Genomic DNA, 24,995 nt, shown 5'->3' on the forward strand with positions numbered 1-24,995 from the left:
CATCCAGTCGTACTTTAATTTAACAATGCCAAATCCATTACTAAGTGTGCGGACCTTGTGCCAAAGCGGCAAAGAGGCACAAGAAAAAGAAGGAGATATGTCATCATGAGAAGTAACTGGTTACTTCTGTAAATGTATGTCTGCATAGTGTTCTACGGGTTCGACAACAGTGGTAGATATGGCAGATCGTGACTGTCAGTATGCTTCCTAGCTCATGACTATGAATCACTTTATTGCCAATCAGGAACTGGTGCAAGAAGACAAAGTTTGTTCTCCATGATACTGATACGAACTAGCTCGCTTTATAGACTGAGCAAGCGAGTTTAGCAGTTCGTACTTCAGTTTTTAAATCTCGCAGCATTTTACAAGGTGTTACTCTTCATGAAGCAGCGTCAGATTCGTCACTCAGTTACAAAATAAACACAAATCGCTTCACAAAGTTATACACTGTCTTTTGACTTTTAGCGAAGTAGCGACTCCTGTCGGTCACTGCACTGTAGCTCTTTAGGAAGTTAATGAGCAGGATATTAATAAAGTAAGTATTAAAAACAGTAGAGGAGAAATCTACAGCTCTAAACTTAGGCTCTACTACTTGGTTCATGTAAATTTCCTCGGAGATTTTTCGTTTGCAGTCACTTGTATGTCACGCCACAAGCTTTTCTTTGGCATCCACAAGATAGAGGGGCTGCCTTCATTTAATTATAACGTTCCATAGTAGGGAACTTTCGACCCTACCAAAGAACATTTTCGTAATCAGTGAACGCAAGGTGTGTCTCAAGGCTAGATTTTCGTCTTCTTTCAGCCAGTATTTTCAATAAAAATACGCCACCTATGCATGATCAAGCTTTTCAGAATCCTTGTTCCACAAACAATAAATTTTTCATCAAGTATTTTTCACATATTTTATACATTGTGTTTAATAAACAAATACCTGTAACTAAAAATTATACATCCACAGTATTACTGATTATATAAAGGCCCCCGTAAACGATCAAACATGTTTGGCAAAACTGCCATGGATTTTCCAAGCAAACCCGTACACGTTCAAACATAGGTTGTCAGTTTAACCCCACTTTCAAGTAGACGCTGTCCGTCTTCGTAAGCAGAGAGAACGGCCACAAACGCAGGCAAACCAGTCCTGGCACTGACTTTGGCACTGTGTTTAAAGAAGAAGAAGAAGGAGAATAATAATAATAATAATAATAAGAAAACGACTCTGGTCCAGGGAATGGCTTAAAATGAGAGATTTGCCCATGAACATCTGCCAAAGGAAATATTACCCTCAGAACTCGATGATTACATCAGCTTTCTTAGAGCGGATAGTGAAATTATTTTAAATTTGTTAAGGCCCTGTGCAAGGAGCAAACTTGTCTGTAGAGTTCACTCTTATCTAGCATCGGATGTGTCAAACAAGCTCGTACGCGTACGCAGGAAGGTTGTCAATTTAACCTTACCTTTGAAGCAGAAGCTTTTCGTGTGTGCTGTACTTTGGCACTAGTGGAATGGCTAGAAATGCAGATAAGTCATTTTTAGTAGCATGGAGAGGTGCATCAACCCAGTCTTCGGACTGAAGATCACAAAAACAATAATAGTAACTTTGGCACTGCGTTAAAAAAAGAAGAAGATGATTTCATCAGCTCTCTAAAACTCTCTAATTCAGCTGGGCATGATGGCCTAAATAGTAATGTTTTAAAAGCCTGTAGCCAAAATTTTTCTGTACCTCTGTCTGCAGCAGTCAACAATATAATAGAATCAGGCACCTTTCCAGACAGACTCAAAATAGCACAGGTAACACCCATTTTTAAGAAATGTGACAACAAAAAAGTAGAAAACTACAGACCAGTCTCAATCCTTCCTGTCTTTTCCAAAATAGTTGAGAAAGTTATATACAACAGGATTATAAACTTTCTTAACAAACACAACCTGATGTTCGAAAATCAAAATGGATTCCTAAAAGCTAAATCAACTAGCACTGCAACTGTTCAACTAATTGAAGAGGTGATAGGGGGTATCGAAAGAAATGAACATGTGGCAGGTGTATACCTAGACCTGGAAAAAGCCTTTTATTGTGTCAACGTTGACATCCTATTAGACAAGCTATGGAAAATGGGCATTAGAGGCGCTAATTATGACCTAATAAAGTGTTATATGAGCAATAGAAAACAATTTGTTCTACTTAAAACGGAAAGTGGTGTCTACAAATCAGAGATCACGTGCATAAAATATGGTGTGCCCCAGTGCTCGGTGTTGGTCCCCCTTCTGTTCTTGATCTATGTAAATGATATAAATACTGTACCATAAATTCCAAAATTGTTCTGTATGCCGATGACACGTCCATTGTATGTAAGAAGGAATCATGTAATGAACTAGAGGCTGAGTGAAATAATGTGACAAAAGAAATTGTTCAGTTTTTTAATATAAGCCATTTAAATGTAAGCACCAGTAAAACATGTTTGATGGAGTTTAACAAAAGTAGTTTGAATACTGAAATTAAATTATACATGGGAAACGAATTGGTAAAGAAAGAGTATAGTGTAAAATTCCTTGGCATAACAATCCAAAGCAACCTGAAATGGGACACCCATATTGACTCCCTAGCAACTAAGTTGTTAAAAAATATATTTGCAATCAGTACTATTAGCAAGTTCTGTAGAGACACCGTAGTCCTAAAGACTGCATACCATGCTCTTTTCTCCTCTCACTTGAACTACGGTATTGAAATTTGGGAGGCAACAACCAAAGCTAATCTAGATAAGCTACTCATTCTTCAAAAAAGGGGTGTGAGAATAATCTGTGGAGCAAAATATAGGGAATCTTGTCGCAACTTGTTTCCAAAAACAGAGGTGTTAACTGTTATAAACACATACATTCTAAAAGCCATATTGCTTGTGAAAAGACTGCACCCAAACACTTATTCAGATTTCCACCAGTACAGTACTAGAAATAAAGAAAGATTTTACATTGGCAGCCACAGAACAGCACTTTACGAAAGGGGGCCTCAGTAGGCAGGTGTAAAATTAGCTAATGCATTGCCTTGTGCAGTTATGGCTCTTCCTACAATTAAACTGAAACATCAACTTAAGAAATTTTTAGTAAAACACCCTTTCTACTCATTAGAAGAGTACCATACTTATATGAAGAACAACAAATGCTTTGTGAAATTATGTGAATAGAAATCAGTAAACATCTTATTGTAATTTTGTTCTAAATTAATGACGTATTCTGAAGAATGTGTTTTGCGTATTGTACAAATAACTTTAATCATTACTGTTTCTTTGTATATGTTCAGTGTATTATTCGATGTTGAATAAAGCTATTATTATTATTATTAACTTTTGCGGATGGACAGTGACACATTCAATAACTTCTTTACCGTTACTTTGTCCTCGCATTATAAAAGAAGACACACGTATGTGAAAATTTATTCTCTTCTACTTCTTCCTCTAAGACAGTTCATTAAAGTATCACAACTTAGGAACATAGTATATGGCTGTATGCTTAAAATATTGTTTTTGTTCATTCCCTTTTCAAGCGTAATGTATGGCTGGGATATATGCTATACCTCTACCATTTTGGTAACTTTCAGTGCTAATTTATTTTTATTCTTGACTGCAGTTTCCATCATTATGGAAACTCACCACATAATGAGATAAACTGTAATAAATCGATTTTCACTAAATATCTGGGGCGAAACATCTTCACAAATAACGTCCTCCTGCTCGTCAAACATCAAAATTTCTGGTAAACATGTCAAACACGATTTATGCTTGAAAACACATCAAATAGCACAGTACAGGGTCAGATATTTGGCAAACATAGTTGAGTCTGACAAAAAATGGCTCTGAGCACTATGGGACTTAACATCTGTGGTCATCAGTCCCCTAGAACTTAGAACTACTTAAACCTAACTAACCTAAGGACATCACACATATCCATGCCCGAGGCAGGATTCGAACCTGCGACCGTAACGGTCACGCGGTTCCAGGCTGTAGCGCCTAGAACCGCTCGGTCACCCCAGCCGGCTTTTACCATTCGCTTTTCGTACTCTCGCATTTAATGGAGACTACCGAAATTTTCATTAATTTCTATTAATACGTACTGATCGCAGTAACTGTTAATAACGTTTGAAAACATTTGCGTAATTACTGCCGCACTTTCTGCATTTGCACGGAGGAATGCTTTAGTCATCAAGGCTACAAAGCATAGAACTTACTCATCTACATCTATATTCTGCAAGACACTATGAAATGCGTGGCACTTGGCAGCAACAAGCAACGCCATTCAAAGCAGAATTACGAACTCATTCCGTGGTAAGATATAATAAATTTAATACCAAGACTGTCAAAACCTGCAAACATGGAGTTCTCCATTAAATGCGAGGAAGTACGGAAAACGGATGGAAACAAAAATGACGTATAGTACGAGCAATATACTAATAGAGCGTTTAAATAGAGCGTTCACATTCATAATTGTAAGCAACAAGAAATACATGTAAGTACGCTGAACACCACGAAACGAAAGCAGCTTCTGTTTTATATGAAGCAAAAACGAATTTCGAATAATTTACCTCAACCAATATTACGGATGCGAGAAGATCATAATCAGAATGCGAGTAACATATTTACTACGCAACTAAAGAGTGAATATACTCGATAAAGGCCGGCCTGAGTGGCCAAGCGGTTCTAGGCGCTACAGACTGGAACCGCGCGACCGCTACAGTCGCAGGTTCGAATCCTGCCTCGGGCATGCATGTGTGTGATGTCCTTAGGTTAGTTAGGTTTAAGTAGTTCTAAGTTCTAGGGGACTGATGACCACAGCAGTTAAGTCCCATAGTGCTCAGAGCCATTTGGTTTGAACTCTATAAATCTTAATCACAAGCAGTCTGTGATGAAAGCAACTACCAAACGAAAACAAACATGGAAGACTAAATATCAGCCAATAAGAAAGTGTGATGGTGGATTAACAAATTTGCAGCACTCGTAGTGGCGTGACAGTGAGCCGAGAGCGTGTTACAAGAAGTCGCTCTGTGAGTGCCGTACCGTGCTGTCCCTGCCTACCTCCCGGGTCAGCTGGCCGCCGAGGGGTGCGCACCTCAAGCGAGACGACGCGCTGCAGGCTGCGGCGGCCAGGCGCATGCGCAGCCGTGGCTGCTGCGCCGTCCTTCAGCGACCTCGCCGCTGGCGTCGTCGTCGCAGGCGGCGACGGCGACGGCGACCTAACACACCAAAAGCGTCCACTCTCCGTGGATTTCCACACACATCATTCACCAATTTTACAACTGGCTGGTCCCGACGGAGGCTCGAGTCCTCCTTCGGGCATGGGTGTGTGTGTTTGTCTTTCGGATAATTTAGGTTAAGTTGTGTGTAAGCTTAGGGACTGATGGCCTTAGCAGTTAATTCGCATAAGATGGTTCAAATGGCTCTGAGCACTATGGGACTCAACTGCTGTGGTCATCAGTCCCCTAGAACTTAGAACTACTTAAACCTAACTAACCTAAGGACGTCACACACATCCATGCCCGAGGCAGGATTCGAACCTGCGACCGTAGCAGTCGCACGGTTCCGGACTGCGCGCCTAGAACCGCGAGACCACCGCGGCCGGCTCGCATAAGATTTCACACACATTTGAACATTTGTTTTTACAACTGACAAGGGGACACTCCATGCTGTAAATTACGGATTTTGATGCGCTTCAAATATTTTGCAGAGGAACTTACCCTTAGTACCTGGCTATCCGGTTTTTTAGCGACAGACTTGGTCGATTTTGAAGTTCATTGCGTCCTTTGTTTACCCGTAACATTACACATATTCCGTGCAGGTCAGCGTAGCGTAGCGGTAAAGGTACACCGCTACCGTGCTGGAGGTACTGTGTTTGAATCCTGCTCGTGTACTTTTATTTTTTTATCAGAATCGAAAGAATTTTTCAATTTTATTTCAACAAAGTTGTGCGAAATTATAAAGATATATTCAGTTATTATTTTTTTTCTGTCATACAATATTACAAAACCTTATTTTTCATCGTCCACATTGCTTGATGTGCCAGAACAATGTTGTGGTCTTCAGTCCTGAGACTGATTTGATGCAGCTCTTCATGCTACTCTATCCTGTGCCAGCTTCTTCATCTCCCAGTACTTACTGCAACCTACATCCTTCTGAATCTGTTTAGTGTATTCATCTCTTGGTCTCCCTCTACGATTTTTACCCTCCACGCTGCCCTCCAATGCTAAATTTGTGATCCCTTGATACCTCAGAACATGCTCTACCAACCGGTCCCTTCTTCTTGCCACAAAGTCGTCTTCTCCACAATTCTATTCTCCTCGTTAGTTATGTGATCTACCCATCCAATCTTCAGAATTCCTCTGTAGCACCACGTCTCTAAGCTTATATTCTCTTCTTGTCCAAACTATTTATCGTCAATGTTTCACTTCCATACATGGCTACACTCCATACAAATACTTTCAGGAACGACTTCTTGACACTTAAATCTATACTCGATGTTAACAAATTTCTCTTCTTCTGGAACGCTTTCCTTGCCAGTGCCAGTCTACATTTAATATCCTCTCTACTTCGACCATCGTCAGTTATTTTGCTCCCCAAATAGCAAAACTCCTTTACTACTTTAAGTGTCTCATTTCCTAATCTAATTCCCTCAACATCACCAGACCTAATTCGACTATATTCCATTATCTTCGTTTTGCTTTTGTTGGTGTTCATCTTATACCTTCCTTTCAAGACACTGTCCATTCCGTCCAACTGCTCTTCCAAGTCCTTTGCTGTCTCTGACAGAATTACAATGTCGTCGGTGAACCTTAAAGTTTTTATATCTTCTCCATGGATTTTAATACCTACTCCGAATTTTTCTTTTGTTTGCTTTACTGCTTGCTCAATATGCAGATTGAATAACATCGGGGAGAGGCTACAACCCTGTCTCACTCCCTTCCCAACCACTGCTTCCCTTTCATGCCCCTCGACTCTTATGCCATCTGGTTTCTGTACAAATTGTAAATAGCCTTTCGCTCCCTCTATTTTACCCCTGCCACCATCAGAATTTGAAAGAGAGTATTCCAGTCAACATTGTCAAAAGCTTTCTCTAAGTCTACAAATGCTAGAAATGAAGGTTTGCCTTTTCTTAATCTAGCTTCTAAGATAAGTCGCAAGGTCAGTACTACCTCACGCGTTCCAACATTTCTACGGAATCCAAACTGATCTTCCCCGAGGTCAGCTTCTACCAGTTTTTCCATTCGTCTGTAAAGAATTCGCGTTAGTATTTTGCAGCTGTGACTTATTAAACTTATAGTTCGGGCTCGCAATAAGGAGTGAACTTAGGTGCGACCACTTTTAGGATTCAGGTGCTCGCTTTTCTTTCATCATTGAATATATGATCGTATAAAGTTTAATCAGTTTGTCCCCCCACGAATCGATAATGTACAAAAAAAATTTCTGGCCCACAGAAACGCAGAACGCCAAAATTCTTCGTACACTAGTTTCGCGAACTTCCCATATTTCGTGCAGGACACGACTACAGTTCTGTATTTCCCAGTTAATTCGTCTACTCGTTTTTGAACGTTAGGACCACATTTTCCGGGCGGTTCTTGCATACATAAAAACATATGGGAACAGGATTCGAACACGGTACATCGAGCGCGGTAGTCGTGAACCTTTACCGCTGCGCTACGCTGACTTGCTCCGATTACATGTAATGTCACGGGTATACAAAGCGCGCAAAGAACTTCAAAATCGATTTTCTCAAATACCATGGCCCGTCGTTAAAAAACCAGATAGCCAGGACTCATGGTAAGTGTCTCTACAACATATTTGAAGCGCATAAGAACCCGTGATTTACAGTATGGGAGGTCCACTTGTGAGTTGGTGAGTTTATAGCAGACACAGAAAGTTTATAACCCAGAGAACCGACGGATACCCCCGAGGCTCGGACTCCTCCCACGAGCCTGGGCATCACACATGTGTTAGACTTATTTATAAGTGTGAATGTAAGAACGGCGAATTTGATTAATAGAGTTGCAGTTTATGGCACGAAGAACAAAGACCATCACTCTATTACAGAGCAGTAAGAAAGGGTAAAAATAAGACACTAAGCTAGGGAAGATGGGTTTCATTTCTTCGTGAGTCCCCCTCCCTTCCACGTTTTTGAACTCGATGCCGTACCGCGCAACTAAGCAAAGCGGTAAAAAAAAAAAAAAGAAAGAAAAAGAAATCTGTTCCATGCCCACTACATTACTGCCTACATTGACATATAACTTTCAAGCTGAGTGCTGACTGTTGAGGTAATTAACTTAAACATACTGTACGTTCCTAAATAATACTATGGACTGATCAACCAGAACACTATGGCAACCGACCTACTATCGACATACTGTACGGTAAACCAATCCAGGCGACAGCAGAGTCAGCTGGCCATGAATGACTGCTATAATCCATTCATCATAAGAAAAAACCTGATGTAAACAAACACAAACGCGATGATTGGTCAGAAGCCGCAGCAGACGTACGCTATAGTTGTTACACTCTTGGAAGTTGGTCCTACTTACATATTAGGTATCTTATTACTAAGTTACGTTAAATCAAACTTCAAGATATTCAAATTTATTACTAGCAATCAACATTTTTCTTAATCACGCTTTAGCTACGTAGCTTTCATTTCAAAAATCTTGTACAGTAACAGCCTCTGCAGCGTTTTGCTGATTGTCGCACTGTTAATGCGCAGTATTAAAATGGCTGAGGCTGCTTTCTGTTCCGTAGTGAAATACACACGTGGAACACGGTTAAAAAGTGCCGAGAAATAGGCTGTTCTTAATGTTCTTCATAAATTTATGGAGATAATCGGTTTTGAAGTTTCCCCAGCGTTGTAGACAATGCAGTTAACAAATAATCGAGATTCAACATGTAGCGCAATCTGTAGCGTAATAGAATGTGTATAATATAATTCATTTGTCGGTCCAAATCTCCCCAATATCAATTTTTTTCTTGTTCAATTTGAAATACTTACAACTCGTAATTGTAAAACTCATCATCATTTTTTACAACTCATCATCATTTTTTATGAATTATACACGTCTTCTCGTTTCTAATTACAAATTGGACGCGAAATTCCTGTTTCCATTTCGAATACAAATTCTTAATTATTTATTTTTATGAAAGACTGTTCATATAAGCTGTTTACTTTAAGAAAACATAACAATTTCATTTTTAAGGCAAAAATGAAAAACCAAATCCTCTTTATGTGGACTATGTCCATCATTTTATACCACAGAGGTAGATAAGTAACGTAGATACATGAAGAACAATCATTTTCACAGTATCGAGCATATCATAAAAGTGCTGCATTTTTTTGTTTGCTACTGCACTATTACAATATGAACCTGGCCGAGCGGTTCTAGGCGCTTCAGTCTGGAACCGCGCAGCTCCTACGGTCGCAGGTTCGAATACTGCCTCGGGCACGGATGTGTGTGATGTCCTTAGGTTAGTTAGGTTTAAGTAGCTCTAAGTTCTATGGGAATGATGACCTCAGATGTTAAGTCCCATAGTGCTCAGAGCCATTTTTTGAACACCAGAACTGATCTAGAGCCAAGCTGCGGGGTTTGGCCCGAGAAGTAACAAGATTGTTAAGCTGCCAGACGCACTGGATCTAACGCAAGCAGCTTTTCGACACGTCACTGCCGAATGCTGGTGGGACGTAGAACGGCTCGTCATAAAAGAAGAAGAGAAAATGCTGCTTGGTTGGCTTCGTGGGTTCTGTTGTTGATAGGCTCGTTGTGAGTGTGGCAGGCGACACTTCCAGAACTGAAATGTATTTCTCGGATTCGGATAAGGAAGGAACTAAGAGGTTACCAGACGAGTGACTGCAAGTATTACCTTAAGTGGCTTCAATATTTAACAATACGGTGAAATCCTTCAATACTCTCTTACGTTACACACAGTGTATGCATAAAAATTACCTGGTGGTTAAGTAAGGAATTTTCATCATTCTTGTTTTTAATTACAATAGTACGTTAGCTAAAAACGATAACGTGTTGTGGTTTTCTTCTAAGGAGCGTATTGTGGGAGATTTGCAGTGTATTATTTCATTTCTGTATTACTACTCTGCTCATCTATTTTTACGTGTGAAGTGCAGCTGGCCAGGACACTGCAGGCTAGCTGTACCAGCTGCCCAGCCAGTGCTGTCCAAGTTAAACGCGCCGCTAAAGCAGTTGTCCCGTATTATCGCTACGTCGATGTGCGCTTATCGCACAGCACAACGAACCCTTATTATCTTACTTGACAGTACTCGAGAGAGCTTGGTTGCAGTCCCACTTGATACGGAAATCCAATGAGATTCCAGCAAACGCGGAATAATACATAGTGCAATGTTTACATGAGGTTTATTCTTATGATGAACAGATTATAGTCAGACACACGCACGTCCCATTTAGTAACAGCGAGCGTGCTGTCCGTGTGTAGTAGAATGGGGAAGACGCGCGATCTATCTGAGTTTGACTGAGGGCAGATTGTGATGATGCGGAGCTCGGCACGAACATTTCGGAAACTGCATGACTTGTCGGGTGTTTCAGGCATTGCTGTGATGAGTGTCTTCAACACGTGGCGACCCACGTCTATACGTCTTGGGTTCGGGCGGCCACCCTTCATTACAGGTGTCGGACGTCGTACACTCCTGGAAATTGAAATAAGAACACCATGAATTCATTGTCCCAGGAAGGGAAAATTTATTGACACATTCCTGGAGTCAGATACATCACATGATCACACTGACAGAACCACAGGCACATAGACACAGGCAACAGAGCATGCACAATGTCGGCACTAGTACAGTGTATATCCAATTTTCGCAGCAATGCAGGCTGCTATTCTCCCATGGAGACGATCGTAGAGATGCTGGATGTAGTCATGTAGAATGGCTTGCCATGCCATTTCCACCTGGAGCCTCAGTTGGACCAGCGTTCGTGCTGGACGTGCAGACCGCGTGAGACGACGCTTCATCCAGTCCCAAACATGCTCAATGGGGGACAGATCCGGAGATCTTGCTCGCCAGGGTAGTTGACTTACACCTTCTAGAGCACGTTGGGTGGCACGGGATACATGCGGACGTGCATTGTCCTGTTGGAACAGCAAGTTCCCTTGCCGGTCTAGGAATGGCAGAACGATGGGTTCGATGACGGTTTGGATGTACCGTGCACTATTCAGTGTCCCCTCGACGATCACCAGAGGTGTACGGCCAGTGTAGGAGATCGCTCCCCACACCATGATGCCGGGTGTTGGCCCTGTGTGCCTCGGTCGTATGCAGTCCTGATTGTGGCGCTCACCTGCACGGCGCCAAACACGCATACGACCATCATTGACACCAAGGCAGAAGCGACTCTCATCGCTGAAAACGACACGTCTCCATTCGTCCCTCCATTCACGCCTGTCGCGGTACCACTGGAGGCGGGCTGCTCGATGTTGGGGCGTGAGCGGAAGACGGCCTAACGGTGTGCGGGACCGTAGCCCAGCTTCATGGAGACGGTTGCGAATGGTCCTCGCCGATACCCCAGGAGCAACAGTGTCCCTAATTTGCTGGGAAGTGGCGGTGCGGTCCCCTACGGCACTGCGTAGGATCCTACGGTCATGGCGTGCATCCTTGCGTCTCTGCGGTCCGGTCCCAGGTCGACGGGCAAGTGCACCTTCCGCCGACCACTGGCGACAACATCGATGTACTGTGGAGACCTCACGCCCCACGTGTTGAGCAATTCGGCGGTACGTCCACCCGGCCTCCCGCATGCCCACTATACACCCTCGCTCAAAGTCCGTCAACTGCACATACGGTTCACGTCCACGCTGTCGCGGCATGCTACCAGTGTACCAAGTCACCAGCATTGTGAAGCCTAGTGTAGGTTTGGCTCACGTGACTGACAGCATAAGGGAGATACGTAGGAATTTTACGAAGGGGGACCTGGTAGTGACAGTGGGTGGAGCACAGAACAGTCTTGATAGGGACGGGGTATATGATGTAAGTTGTGACCTGGTAAATATTGTTACACAAACTGGTGGCACTAATGTGCATTTCGTGCAGCTGTTTCAGCGTCATGATCGGCCTCATCTTAATGCGTTTGTGAGCCGCGTTAACATGGGACTGGAGAGGGTTCTGATGGCAGAGCGCATGGGTCACATTTCAGTGGTGCCAGTTGGGTCTATCAGTAGATCAGGTTTCACTAGGCATGGCCTGCATATCAATAGGTATGAGAAGCGGACGCTGTCTAAGCTTATAGGTGACAGTGTAGTGCATGGTGGTGGGATCACTCATGGAAAAATTCCTGTAGTAGTTGGTGTTAGAGCTGCACCTTTTTTTAGATTGAAATCAGCTGATAGATATACCTGCTTAAAGGAAGTCCCTCTAACTAAGGGCTCGCCTTCAGAAGACGTCATGTTTCCAAGTAGAGAAGAAATTAGCATATTTCATCCAAATATGAGCGGTATTTGAGAGATAAAGTTAGTGAACTGCTTATAGATGCTGACTCTGAAAATCTTGGTATATCGGAGCACCACTTAAATAATTTGATAATTCAGAGGCTTCCTTTACCAGGATACAGATTAGCTGGCTGTTTCTCAAGGAGTTCCTTGCGGGGTGGGAGAGTAGCCATATACGTAAAAAACAGTATTCCATTTCAGTCCATAGATGTATGACGGCACCGCACTGAACAGATATTTGAATGTTGTGCAGGGACAGTTGAATTTAGTGAAACTAAACTTCTAATTGTTGTTCTTTATAGGTCCCCTAACTCTGACTTTAGAGTATTTCTGTTCAAGCTAGAGAGGGTTCTTAATTCACTTTATAGGATGTACCAGCAATTAGATATATGTGGTGACTTCAATATAAATTTTGTATATGATGGTGGAAGAAAAAGGAAGTTGGTAGATCTCCTAAATTCATGTGATCTGATGCAGACTGCACCCAACTAGGGTGCAGGGGATCAGTAGCACAGCCATGGACAATATTTTTATTCATTCTTCATTACTAGATGGGCATTGTGTTAGTAAAAGGGTGAATGACCTTTCAGACCGTGGTGCACAAATTTTAACACTAAAAAGCTTTTGTACTCAAACAAATGTCACATATAATCACAAACTATGTAGGAAAGTTAATCCAACAGCAATAGAGAGTTTTTTAAACCTTGTCAAGGAACAAGTCGGCAGGATGTTTATAGTGCCGGTAACACAGATGATAAATCTAAGCTTTCCCTAACACATTTCTCACGCTCTTTGAGAGTTTCTTTCCATTAGAACGTTCTAAACGGGGCACTAGCAGTAATAGGCAGCCCGGGAAGCTGACTAGTGGGATAAGGATGTCATGTCGAACAAGGTGCGAGTTATATCAAAAAGGTTAGTAGTCACAACCAAGCTACAGTAGCCCATTACAATCAGTATTGTAAGCTGCTTAAAATGTCATTAGGAAGGCAAAGAGTATGTAGTATGCAAATAAAATAGCTAATTCACAGGATAAAATTAAAACCATGTGGTCAGTTGTGAAGGAAGTGTCTGGTCAGCAGCATAAGGTCGACAATATAAATTCAGTTCATAGTAAAAATATTTCTGTTACTGCTAAATCCGATATATGCACAGTATTTAACAATCATTTTCTGAGCATTGCTGGTGAATTAAATAAAAATTTAGTTTCTACAGGGAATCATGTAACTCTACTGGCAAAATGCCTTTCGAAGATTGATGTCTGAAATACTCCTCTGTGATACAGACAAGGTGGGTGGGAGGATTGAGTCAATAATTAAATCACTGAAGACTAAGGCCTCTCATGGATATGATGGAGTGCCTAGCAGAATATTAAAGTACTGTGCTGCACATGTTAGCCCTGTGTTTAGCCATATTTGTAATTTTTCCTTTAGGAATGGTCAGTTTCCTGAACGATTAAAGTACTCAGTAGTAAACGCGCTTCAGAAAACCGAGAAAGGAGGGACAATGTAGACAATTTGAGACCTATTTCTATGCCATAAGTGTTTGCTAAACTTATTGAAAAGGCTTTGTATGTAAGGATGATTGATCATTTTATATCACATGATTTGCTATCAAATGTACAGTTCGGCTTTAGAAGTCGTTTAAGAAATGAAAATGCTATATTCTCTTTTCTCTGTGAGGTACTGGATTTGAACACTAGGCATGTCTTTTGATTTAACTAAGGCATTTGATTGTGTTGATCAGAAAATATTGTTCCAGAATTTTGACCATTACGGAATACAGAGAGTTGCTCACAATTGGTTCATCTCTTACTTTAACAACAAACAGCAAAAGGTCATTATTCACAGTGTTGAGAATAACTGTGATGTTTGGTCTCAGTGGGGTATGGTCAAGTGGGGGATGCCCCAGGGATCAGTGTTGGGACTACTCCTGTTCCCTATTTATATAAATGATATGTCCTCTAGTATTATGGGTAACTCTAAAATATTTTGGTAGTAAAGGATGTTGTGTGCAACATTGGCTCGGTTTCAAATAGTGCAGTTTATGACTTAAGTTCATGGATTGTAGAAAATAAACTAACGCTAATTCACAGTTACACTCAGTTTCTACAGTTTCTAACACACAATTCTACAAAACATGACGTTTTAATTTCACACAATGAGCATATGATTAGTGAAACTGAACAGTTTAAATTTCTATGTGTTCAGAAAGACAGTAAACTGTCGTGGAAAGTCCACGTTCAGAATCTTGTCCAAAGACTTCTTGCTGCCATTTTTACGATTCAAATGGTTTCTGATGTGAGTGATCGTTAGACACGAAAATTAGCCTACTTGACTTATTTTCATTCGCTTATGTCGTATGGTATTATATTTTGGGGTAACTCTTCCCATTCTAAAAGGATATTTTTGGCTCAGAAACGGGCAGTTTCGGCAATAAGTGGTGTAAGTTCATAAACCTCTTGTCGACCCCTATTCAGGGTTCGGGGTATTTTGACCTTGTCCTCTCAATTTATGTATAACTTACTATCATTTCTTGTTGAAAATATTGGCTTATTCTCAAGAACAAGCAGCTTTCACTCAGTTAATATTCGGCAGAAATCAAACCTGCATTAGGATAGGACTTCCTTAACTCTTGTGCGGAAAGGTGTGCAGTATACTGCTACATCCATTTTCAATAAGTTATCACTAGATTTCAAAAATCTTAGCAGTAAATTACGCGCTTTCAAATCGAAACTGAAGCGTTTCCTCATGGGTTACTCATTCTATTCTGTCGAGGAGTTCCTCGAAAAATTAAGCTGATTCCTGTTGTATTGTTGATTGCATTTACTTAATCTTATGGCTTGACTCTTTTCGGGTTCACAAACATTTTATTTTTATGTGTTATTACTTTTATGGCAACGGCCTTACCAAAGTGCATACACCGCTTCCCGTCAGATGAACGAAGTTAAGCCCTTTATGGCGTGGCCGGCATTTGGATGGGTAACCATCCGGGCCGCCATGAGCTGTTGCCATTTTTCGAGGTGCATTCAGCCTCTTGATGCCAACTGAGGAGCTACTCGACCGAATAGTAGCGTCTCTGGTCAAAGAAAACCATCCTAACGACCGGGAGGGCAGTGCGCTGACCACACGCCTCTCCCATCCACATCCTCATCTGAGGATGACACGGCGTCAGATGATCCCGATGGACCACTTGTGGCCTGAAGACGAAGTGCATGTACTGACATGTTCAATGACCTTGGAGAATTGTTCCTCTATTTGGTCCTATGGAAATTGATCTATAAATGAAACAAAATAAATGACATTGATACCTTCTTCATCATGCTGGTGGGAGGTAGCGAATTCGTCGTCTTCCAGAGGAACATCTCCGTGACACTTGTACTGAGGGACGGTGGGTCGGTCCATAATGCTCTGGAGAACACTCACATGGGCATCCATGGATCCAGTGGAGTTCGTGCAAGGCATCATGACGGCCAAGGAGCATCGTGTACTGGTTTCAGACCACGTACACCCTTTCACGTTTCGCGACGGCAATGGCATTTTTCATCGAGATAATGCACCATGTCACAAGGCCAGGGGTGTGATGGAGTGGTTCGAGGAACACAGTGGCGAGTTACAATTTGTGTGTTGGCCCCACAACTCGCCAGTCTGAAACAGATCGAACACACTTGGGATGTGATTGAACGCGGTGTCAGAACTCACTGCCCCCTCCTCGGAATTTAGGGGAATTAGGTAACTTGTGTGTGCAGATGTGGTGCCATCTCCTTCTAGCGACCTACAAAGAACTCATTGCTTCCAGGCAGCGACGCGTCGCCCCTGTTACCCGTGCCAAAGGTGGACAAACCAGCTATTAGGCAGGTGGTCGTAATGTTGTGGCTGATTATTGTAGTGTAGGCCTACTTTCTACATGCTCTTGTAAGTGTAAGTACTTTGTTCCGCACATGTTGCAAATATACGCGCACTGACACTCTGCGAGGTGGCTGATGGGAACACTCGAATCGATGGAACTGGAATGACATCGGCTAGTACTAATGCGAATTGGCAGACAACACTGTTCAGCTCACCTTCATCTACGAGGACTGAATTGGTACGGTGAATGACGATCGCTGAAATGTTGTGTGTAATTTTTTTCGAAATCAGATTATTTCTTGATAAGATAGACCCATGAATTAAAGTGTTGTCTGCTCTCTAAAGCTATAGTACTACTGACCGGAAAGGAGTCAGTCCCGATTACCGGAATTCAGTTTCAATTGACGAAGCTACTCGCATCACTCAACCATCTTATTCTTAAAAACCTTCTTCGAGAGCACATATATTATTGTTACTCTTAAGTGACACACTGTGTAATGTAACAAAGTTTCTTTTATTTCGATATTATTGTCTGAAGCCCATTAATGCATTCAGTAAAGATACGGAGTACTTTTGTAGCAAATTAGAATTTTCGATGAGACCTACTCCAGGTCCTGACCTGGCTCTCACGACCCTGTACAGATGGCTACAAAAATCATTTAAAAACTGGTCACCTGCGAGTAGGGGCGTTCCGTACAAACTTAATTATGTATACAGGCAGATCACCCATTCCGGCAATCGAGAAATTTTGCCTTTTAGTAACACTGGCAAACTTTCGGGCCCAGGGATTCCAGGATTTTAGAGAATATTTTAATTTCAATAATACACCACTAACCATTAAAATTGCTACACCAAGAAGAAATGCATATGATAAATTGGTATTCATTGGAAAAATATATTATAGTAGAACGGACATGTGATTACATTTTCACACATTTTGGGTGCATAGATCCTGAGAAATTAGTACCAAGAACAACCACCCCTGGCCGTAGTAACGGCCTTGATACGCCTGGGCATTGAGACAAACAGAGCTTGGATGGCGTGTACAGGTACAGCTGCCCATGCAGCTTCAACACGATACCACAGTTCGTCAAGAGTAGTGACTGGCATATGTGACGAACCAGTTGCTCGGCCACAATCGACAGACGTTTTCAGTTGGTGAGAGATCTGGAGAATGTGCTGGCCAGGGCAGCAGTCGAATATTTTCTGTATCCAGAAAGGCCCGTACAGGACCTGCGACATGCGGTCGTGCATTACCCTGCTGAAATGTAGGGTTTCGCAGGGATCGAATGAAGGGTAGAGACACGGGTCGTAACACATTTGAAATGTAACGTCCACTGTTCAAAGTGCCGCCAATGCGAACTAGAGGTGACCGAGACGTGTAACCAATGGCACCCCATACCATCACTCCGGGTGATACGCTAGTATGGCGATGACGAATAGACGCTTCCAATGTGCATTCACCGGGATGTCGCCAAACACGGATTCAACCATCATGATGCTGTAAACAGAACCTGGATTCACCCGAAAAAAAATTACCTTTTGCCATTCGTGCACCCAGATTCGTCGTCGAGTACACCATCGCAGGTGCTCCTGTCTGTGATGCAGCGGCAAGGGTAACCGCAGCCATGGTCGCCGAGCTGATAGTCCATGCTGCTGCAAACGTCGTCGAACTGTTCGTGCAGATCGTTGTTGTCTTGCAAATGTCCCCATCTGTTGACTCAGGGATCGAGACGTGGCTGCACGATCCGTTACAGTCATGCGGATAAGATGCCTATCATCTTGACTGCTAGTGATACGAGGCCGTTGAGATCCAGCAGGGCGTTCCGTATTACCCTCCTGAACCCACCGATTCCATATTCTGCCTACAGTCATTGGATCTTGACCAACGCGAGTAGCAATGTCGCGAAACGATAAACCGCTATCCGGATAGTCTACAATCCGACTTTCATCGAAGTCGGAAACGTGATGGTACGCATTTCTCCTCTTTACACGAGGCATCACAACAACGTTTCTCCAGGCAACGCCGGTCAACTGCTGGTTGTGTATGAGAAATCGGCTGTAAACTTTCCTCATGTCAGCACGTTGTAGGTGTCGCCACCGGCGCCAACCTTGTGTGAATGCTCTGAAAAGCTAATCATTTGAATATCGCAGCATCTTCTTCATGTCGGTTAAATTTCGCGTCTGTAGCACGTCATCTTCTTGGTGTAGCACTTTTAATGGCCAGTAGTGTATTTTAGATCACGTGGGTTGCGGCCTAGTGGAACTGCTTACTGCTGCAAAACTCATTTCTTGTGCAGAATGGCTGCGTGGCATGTAGGCAACCGCGACGTTGTTATGCCAGGTAGGTTGCCAGCCATACGGGCGGAACGCCGCAACATGTCAGTTCCTTTGAAACGCCACGGCTTATTTCCTTCCCCATCCTTGACGTCATTTGAGCTACTCTAATCACTTCTGTTTCGACTAGATGTTAAACCCAATGTTCCTTCCTTCTTCCATGCGGTATCTATCTAGACATAATTCGAGACACGTGTTTGGTTATTTTGACCCCTCTTCCACTGAGCGAAGTTTCTGGAAAATCGGGTTATGGCACTTGCTGTGTTCTCTTAGTCAGTTACGTAGGTGAATGTACATAGTGTTTTCCTGAAACCAATGGAGTACTGAGAAGAGGTTTCCGATGAGAAAACGCGAAATACGCAAATCTCGAGGGTATGCAAAACGTTTGTTAGGAGCGATTTATGTGCTGAGTACGCAGACACGCTGGCTGCCAGACCTGCTGTTGTCGTCGCTGGAGTGCGGCACGGCCGGCGCCGGCGGCCGCGTCCTCGGGGGCCGCCTCTGCTCCGCCGCCCTGGCGTGGGCGTGCGCGTGGGCGGGCGGACGCGCGCCCCAGCGGGGGCGGGCGTCGGGGGCGGCGCGGGACTGCGACTGCGAGCGGCAGCGCGACGGCAGCCGCACCGGCCGCTGCGCGCGCTCCAGGCTCGCCGACCTGCAAAGTGGCCAGGGCTGCAGCGAGGGCGGCTGGCTGGCATGACGAAGCTGTCACGCAGTGTAAGCTCTGTAGGGGCCGGTGGGGCTAAGAGGCTGCACTGTCCGATTCTGGAATGCGGAGGGGTACAATTGGACTTAGTAAGACATACGCTACCTGCTCGAAAGTATCTGGACACCTATTGGTAGACATTACGAGGGCGGGCTATACAGTAATGCTTCCCAATTTTTTATGTGCAAACTCTTGAAGCTTTTTAAACAAAACAAGCGTTAACGTTCTAAATCTTTATTCTTTGTGCCTACATATTTATTTCTCAACATACAGTAGTCACTCTGGCGACGAAGGCAGAGACTAATTTGTTGATGTCGTTATTGTAGAATGTTTGAGTTTTTGACGGAGCCACAACAGCACCTCTGCTTACACCGCTTTGTTGACATCAAAGTGAAGTCCTCCAAGGTGTTCTTTATGTTTTGGAAACAGAAGAAAATCTGTTAGGGCCAAGTAGGGGCTGCATGGGGTACGATCGATGAAAGTGAAATCTCTTGCTCTAAACACAGTATCGCTCGTGTGTGGTTTCGCATTGTCTGCTGAAGGAGAGGATGCTCCATATGTGGGCGCCATCTTTGAATTCAAAACTCGATTACAGTACGCTGTTTCTCACGCACCGACATAGTTACGTTACACACCCTTACGTTGTTGTTGTTGTTGTGGTCTTCAGTCCTGAGACTGGTTTGATGCGGCTCTCCATGCTACTCTATCCTGTGCAAACTTCTTCATCTCCCAGTACCTACTGCAGCCTACATCCTTCTGAATCTGTTTAGTGTATTCATCTCTTGGTCTCCCTCTACGATTTTTACCCTCCACGCTACCCTCCAATTCTAAATTTGTGATCCCTTGATGCTTCAGAACATGTCCTACCAACCGATCCCTTCTTCTAGTCAAATTGTGGCACAAACTCCTCCCCAATCCTATTCAATACCTCCTCATTAGTTATGTGATCTACCCAACCAATCTTCAGCATTGTTCTATAGCAGCACATTTCGAAAGCTTCTATTCTCTTCTTGTCCAAACTATTTATCGTCCATCTTTCACTTCCATACATGGTCCTGCGTCGATTTAGGTCTTTCAGTGTTACGTCAAATTCTTCACGAAGTATCATATCTCCCATCTCATCTTCATCTGCGTTCTCTTGCATTTCCACAATGTTGCCCTCAAGTACATCTCTCTTGTATAGGCGCTCTGTGTACTCCTATCCCCTTTCTGATTTCCTTTCTTTACTTTGTACTGGTTTTCCATCTGAGCTATTGATATTCATACAGCTCGTTGTCTTTTATCCAAAGATCTCTTTAATTTTCCTGTAGGCGGCATCTATCTTTCCCTCATTGATATATGGTTCTACATCCTTGCATTTGTCCTCTAATCTTTTCTGCTTATTCCTTTTGCACTTCCTGCCAATTTTATTTTTTAGCCGTTCGTATTCCTTTTAGCCGACTTCGTTTACTGCATTTTTACATTTTCTCCTTTCATAAATTAAATTCAGAATCTTTTGTGCTGCTCAACGATTTTCATTAGCCCTCGTCTTTTTACCTATTTGATCCTGTGCTACCGTCACTGTTTGATTTCTCAAAGCTACCCACTTTCCTTCTACTGTATTCCTTTCTCCTCTTACTGTCAGTCGTTCCGTAATTATTTCTCTGAAAGCCTCTACAACCCCTGAGTATTTCAGTTTATACGGGTCCCATTTCCTTAAATTCCTACGTTTTTGCTTTTTATTCAGTTTTAATCTACAGTTCGTGACCGATAAATTGTACCCATTATCCACATCTGCCCCTGGAAATGTTTTACAATTTAAAATCTGGTTCCCAAATCTCTGTCTTACCAGTAATAATCAATCTGCAACCTTCTGGCGTCTCCAAGTCTCTTCTATGTATACATCCTTATTTAATGGTTCTTAAACAAACTATTAGCTATGATTAAATTATGCAAAATTCTTGCAGGCGACTTCCTCATTCATTCGTCTTCCCCAGTCCATATCCACCTACTATTTTTCCTCCTCTACCTTTTCCTACTATCGAATTCCAGTCCCCCATGAGTACTAAATTTTCGTATTTCTTAACTATCTGAGTAATTTATTTTATCTCATGATACATCTCTTGAATCTCTTCATCATCTGTGGAGCTAGATGGCATATAAACTTGTACTACTGTGGTGGGTGTGAGCTACGTGTCTATTTTTTCTACGATAATGCGTTCACTAAGCTACATTACGCGCCTCAGTTCGCAGCCCTGTAGCGGCAGAGGACTACAAATATGTAGACATGAAGAATAAAGATGTAGAATGTTAAAAACGATTGTTTTATTTAGAATGCTTTAAGAGTTTCCACATAAAATATCAGCAGGCACTACTTTTCAGCATGCCCTCGTAAAATGGGGTGTATCCAGCATTCACCTTTATGACGGCTCGAACTCTGCTGGCGACCCTTTCAGTTAGGTATCTAAATGGCTGTGGACGAATGACAGCCCATGCTTGCTCAAGAGCCGAAGCCAGATAAGATAGTAATGTTGCAGACTGGTGTCTGAGGCGAAATCGAACTAATCCGAAATGTGTTCTATTTGGTTTTGGTTGAAACTCTGAGCCGGCCAGTCTATTGCCTCTCAAATGCTGCTTTGTGACAGGATGCATTGTCATACTAACACAAACAATTATCGGCTCCATACTATTGTTCTACCGTACAGTACTCGATGCTACAAAATGTCTTCATATCCTTTCTTAGTAGCGTTTTCTTAAGCGCTACAGCCACGATATATACCCGTACATTGTAACAGCACCTCCTCCTTCTCCATTCTTCACTGCTGTCAATATACGTGATGGCGGGAATGTACGCCGGGCCTCTGCCAATCTTTCAGTCGGAATGCCACAGGATACAGTGTGATCCATCACTCCAGCCGGCCGCGGTGGCCGAGCGGTTCTACGCGCTTCAGTCCGGAACCGCGATGCTGCTACGGTCGCAGGTTCGAATCCTGCCTCTGGCATGGATGTGTGTGATGTCCTTAGGTTAGTTAGGTTTACGTAGTTCTAAGTTCTAAGGGGACTGATGACCTGAGATGTTAAGTCCCATAGTGCTCAGAGCCATTTGAACAACACCACTCCAACTCATCCATTTCCAGTCATCGTGTTTCTATACACCAACTCAAGCGTGACTTGGCAGTGATAACAGAAATGTGTGCCTTATGAAGAACTGTTCGATCATTAAACCCCATTCTTTTCAACTCGCCAAGCAGTTATGGTGCCAGCTGGACTGCTGATAGCACTTGTTATTCCTTCCGCTGTCTTTAAGCGAACTTTCCCCCACCAGCCTGTGAAATGCTTAAAGGTCCCTTTCTGTCAGTACACGAAGTCTGGCTGGCCTTGGTTTGGATGTGGTTGGTCCTTCCCGTTTCCACTTCACAATCACGTGACTGACAGTCGATGTACATAGCTTAAGAAGGGTTTAAATATCCATCATGGATTTGTTACTCAGGTGACATTCAAAAACTACTCAGTGAACTCTCATAACCGACCCATTCTGCTGTCACCACTTCGATAATGACAACACCACACTCTCCACTTCCTTTTACACCGGTGGGCCCGCTTCTCGTTGATGCCTAGTGCTGAATTCTGCAACACGTAGCGCTGTCTAGATAATTTTAACTAGACAGAGTATGGAGCGACCGAGCCACAAGGTGTGAATATGATATGATATTGGAAATTTTTTGTGGTAAGATCTTATGGGACTAAACTGATGACGTCATCTGTCCCTAAGCTTACACACTACTTAATTTAACTTAAACTAACTTAGCTATGGACGACACACACACCCATGCCCGAGGGAGGACTCGAACCTCCGAGGTCGGGGCCGCGCGAACCGTGGCAGGACGCCTGAGACCGCACAGCTACCCCTCGCGACCTATACGACATTGCAGTGCCTACATTATTAGGAAGAACGACGCATTGTTATTTCGGACATAGATGCATGTTCGTAGTATGAAAAGTATTCGCAGCTGCGAATACGAACAACCATCAGGTGTATAAGGGAATAACGACAGTAAAAATTTGCGCCGGAATGGGAGTCGAACCCGAATTTCCCGCTTTACTCTGAGCGGTCACCTTCATTGCTTTGGCTATCCGTGTACGACTTACGGCCAGAACCAAACTCCCATACGTCCTCACACCCTGTACTCGAACACACTTTGTGTAATTCCTGTACAGGGGAGGACATTTTAATTGAAAGTAGCTGCCTGGTATCGGCGGATAAATACCATATTGCAGTACTTGTGTTGTTAAGAATAACGATGCAATATTCCTTAGGACATGTGTGCATGTGATTACATCGTTCTTCTCAACTACGCAGGCACTGCGATACCATATTTATCCGCCGATACCCGGCAGAAACTTTCAATTAAAATGTCCTCATAATATATAAATTGTAGGTGGAAAGGAGAGAAAGGAAAGGGAAGAGACTATTGATGTCGGGACTTTATGCAGAATAAGCAGCGACGAGTGAAAATGTGTGCGAGGACGGGATTCGAACCCGGGACATGCTTACTAGGCAGTTGCGTTAACCAGTGCGCTACCCGGACGCAGTGTTTATGGCAGTTACGCGGGCTATTTCGGCACGCTTCTCGGCCGACTTACATTCTCATCTAACGCCACCTATCCGCAGTCTCCATCCATGCCTCCGTACTCGCTACTTTGAGATTTCTGCAGCAGGCTAAACGTAATTGTGCCTCCGTACTGAAGTTGGTGAGTTCATTTCCCATCGAGACGAATCACTTAAATATGAACGAATGGTGCCTGTTCTTTCGGACATGTCTGAATGAACAGACACCACGCATTCATATGTAAAGTATCCTCTCCTGTACAGGAATTACATAATACGAGGGTTGGAACTTTAATAGTGGCAAATATTTATTTACGACTTACACATAGCAGACACATGTTTCAAAATTTTCCAGTCGTTGAGAGTAGTCACCAGCATTGTGTATAACCAATTGTCAGTGATGTGGAACTCGTAGGACACATTTAGCAGCGCCAGATGTGTTGATACATCGAGTGTAGCAGCCTACTGCCTGGCGAATCTCTGTAACAGTTCTGAAACGAATGCCATAAAGTGGTTCCTTCATCTCAGGAATCAAGCCCCATCGATCGACCAAATTAGTAGCAAGTTGGTGCCACACGAACCGGGCATTGTCCTACATAATGATGGGCAGATCCTGCAGAAAGTTTCACTGCTTCTTTCTGTAAGCTGTTTATTTTTGCAACACAGCCTGCAATCCTCCACTGTTCCAGGACTTAAGCCCTTGTGATTTCAACTTCATTCCTACGATGAAGGAAGCACTTCTTGGCGTTCGTTGCAGAACTGTTACGGACATTCGGGAAGTAGACCCCTACTCTCGGACTATCAACACAACTGGCGCTGCTGAAGCTATCCTACGAGTTCCACATCACTAACAAATGGTTATACACAATTATGGTGACTATTCTGACTTTGAAACATTTATCTATTTCGTATAAGTTGTAAATAAACATTTGCCACTATTAAAGTTCCAACCATGGTATATGTACGAACAGGTTGTGAGGCAGGAACGACGACATATGGAAGATCGGGTCTGACCGTGAGACGTGCACGGGTGGCCGAAGCGGTTAGGGCGACCACTCGCGTAA

The 24,995-nt window shown here is 43.1% G+C and overlaps 1 protein-coding gene across 2 annotated transcripts in view; it reads right to left on the bottom strand.

Annotated features, from left to right (window-relative positions):
• LOC126356187 (uncharacterized) overlaps nt 1–19,142 on the bottom strand; it is a 160,933-nt gene extending 141,791 nt beyond the window's left edge. The window contains exons 1-2 of one of the 2 annotated variants that reach the window (XM_050006966.1): nt 19,077–19,142; nt 5,058–5,215 (exon numbers count right to left, since the gene is read on the bottom strand). The gene's annotated coding sequence lies outside the window, so the exon portion shown is untranslated. Of the gene's footprint in view, nt 1–5,039; nt 5,216–19,076 lie in introns of both variants that reach the window. The other variant, XM_050006967.1, reaches the window with a different exon arrangement.
• Between the last annotated feature and the right edge of the window lie 5,853 nt (nt 19,143–24,995).

Source organism: Schistocerca gregaria, chromosome 3, assembly GCF_023897955.1.
Source record: "Schistocerca gregaria isolate iqSchGreg1 chromosome 3, iqSchGreg1.2, whole genome shotgun sequence".
NCBI classification, from domain to species: Eukaryota; Metazoa; Arthropoda; class Insecta; order Orthoptera; family Acrididae; genus Schistocerca; species Schistocerca gregaria.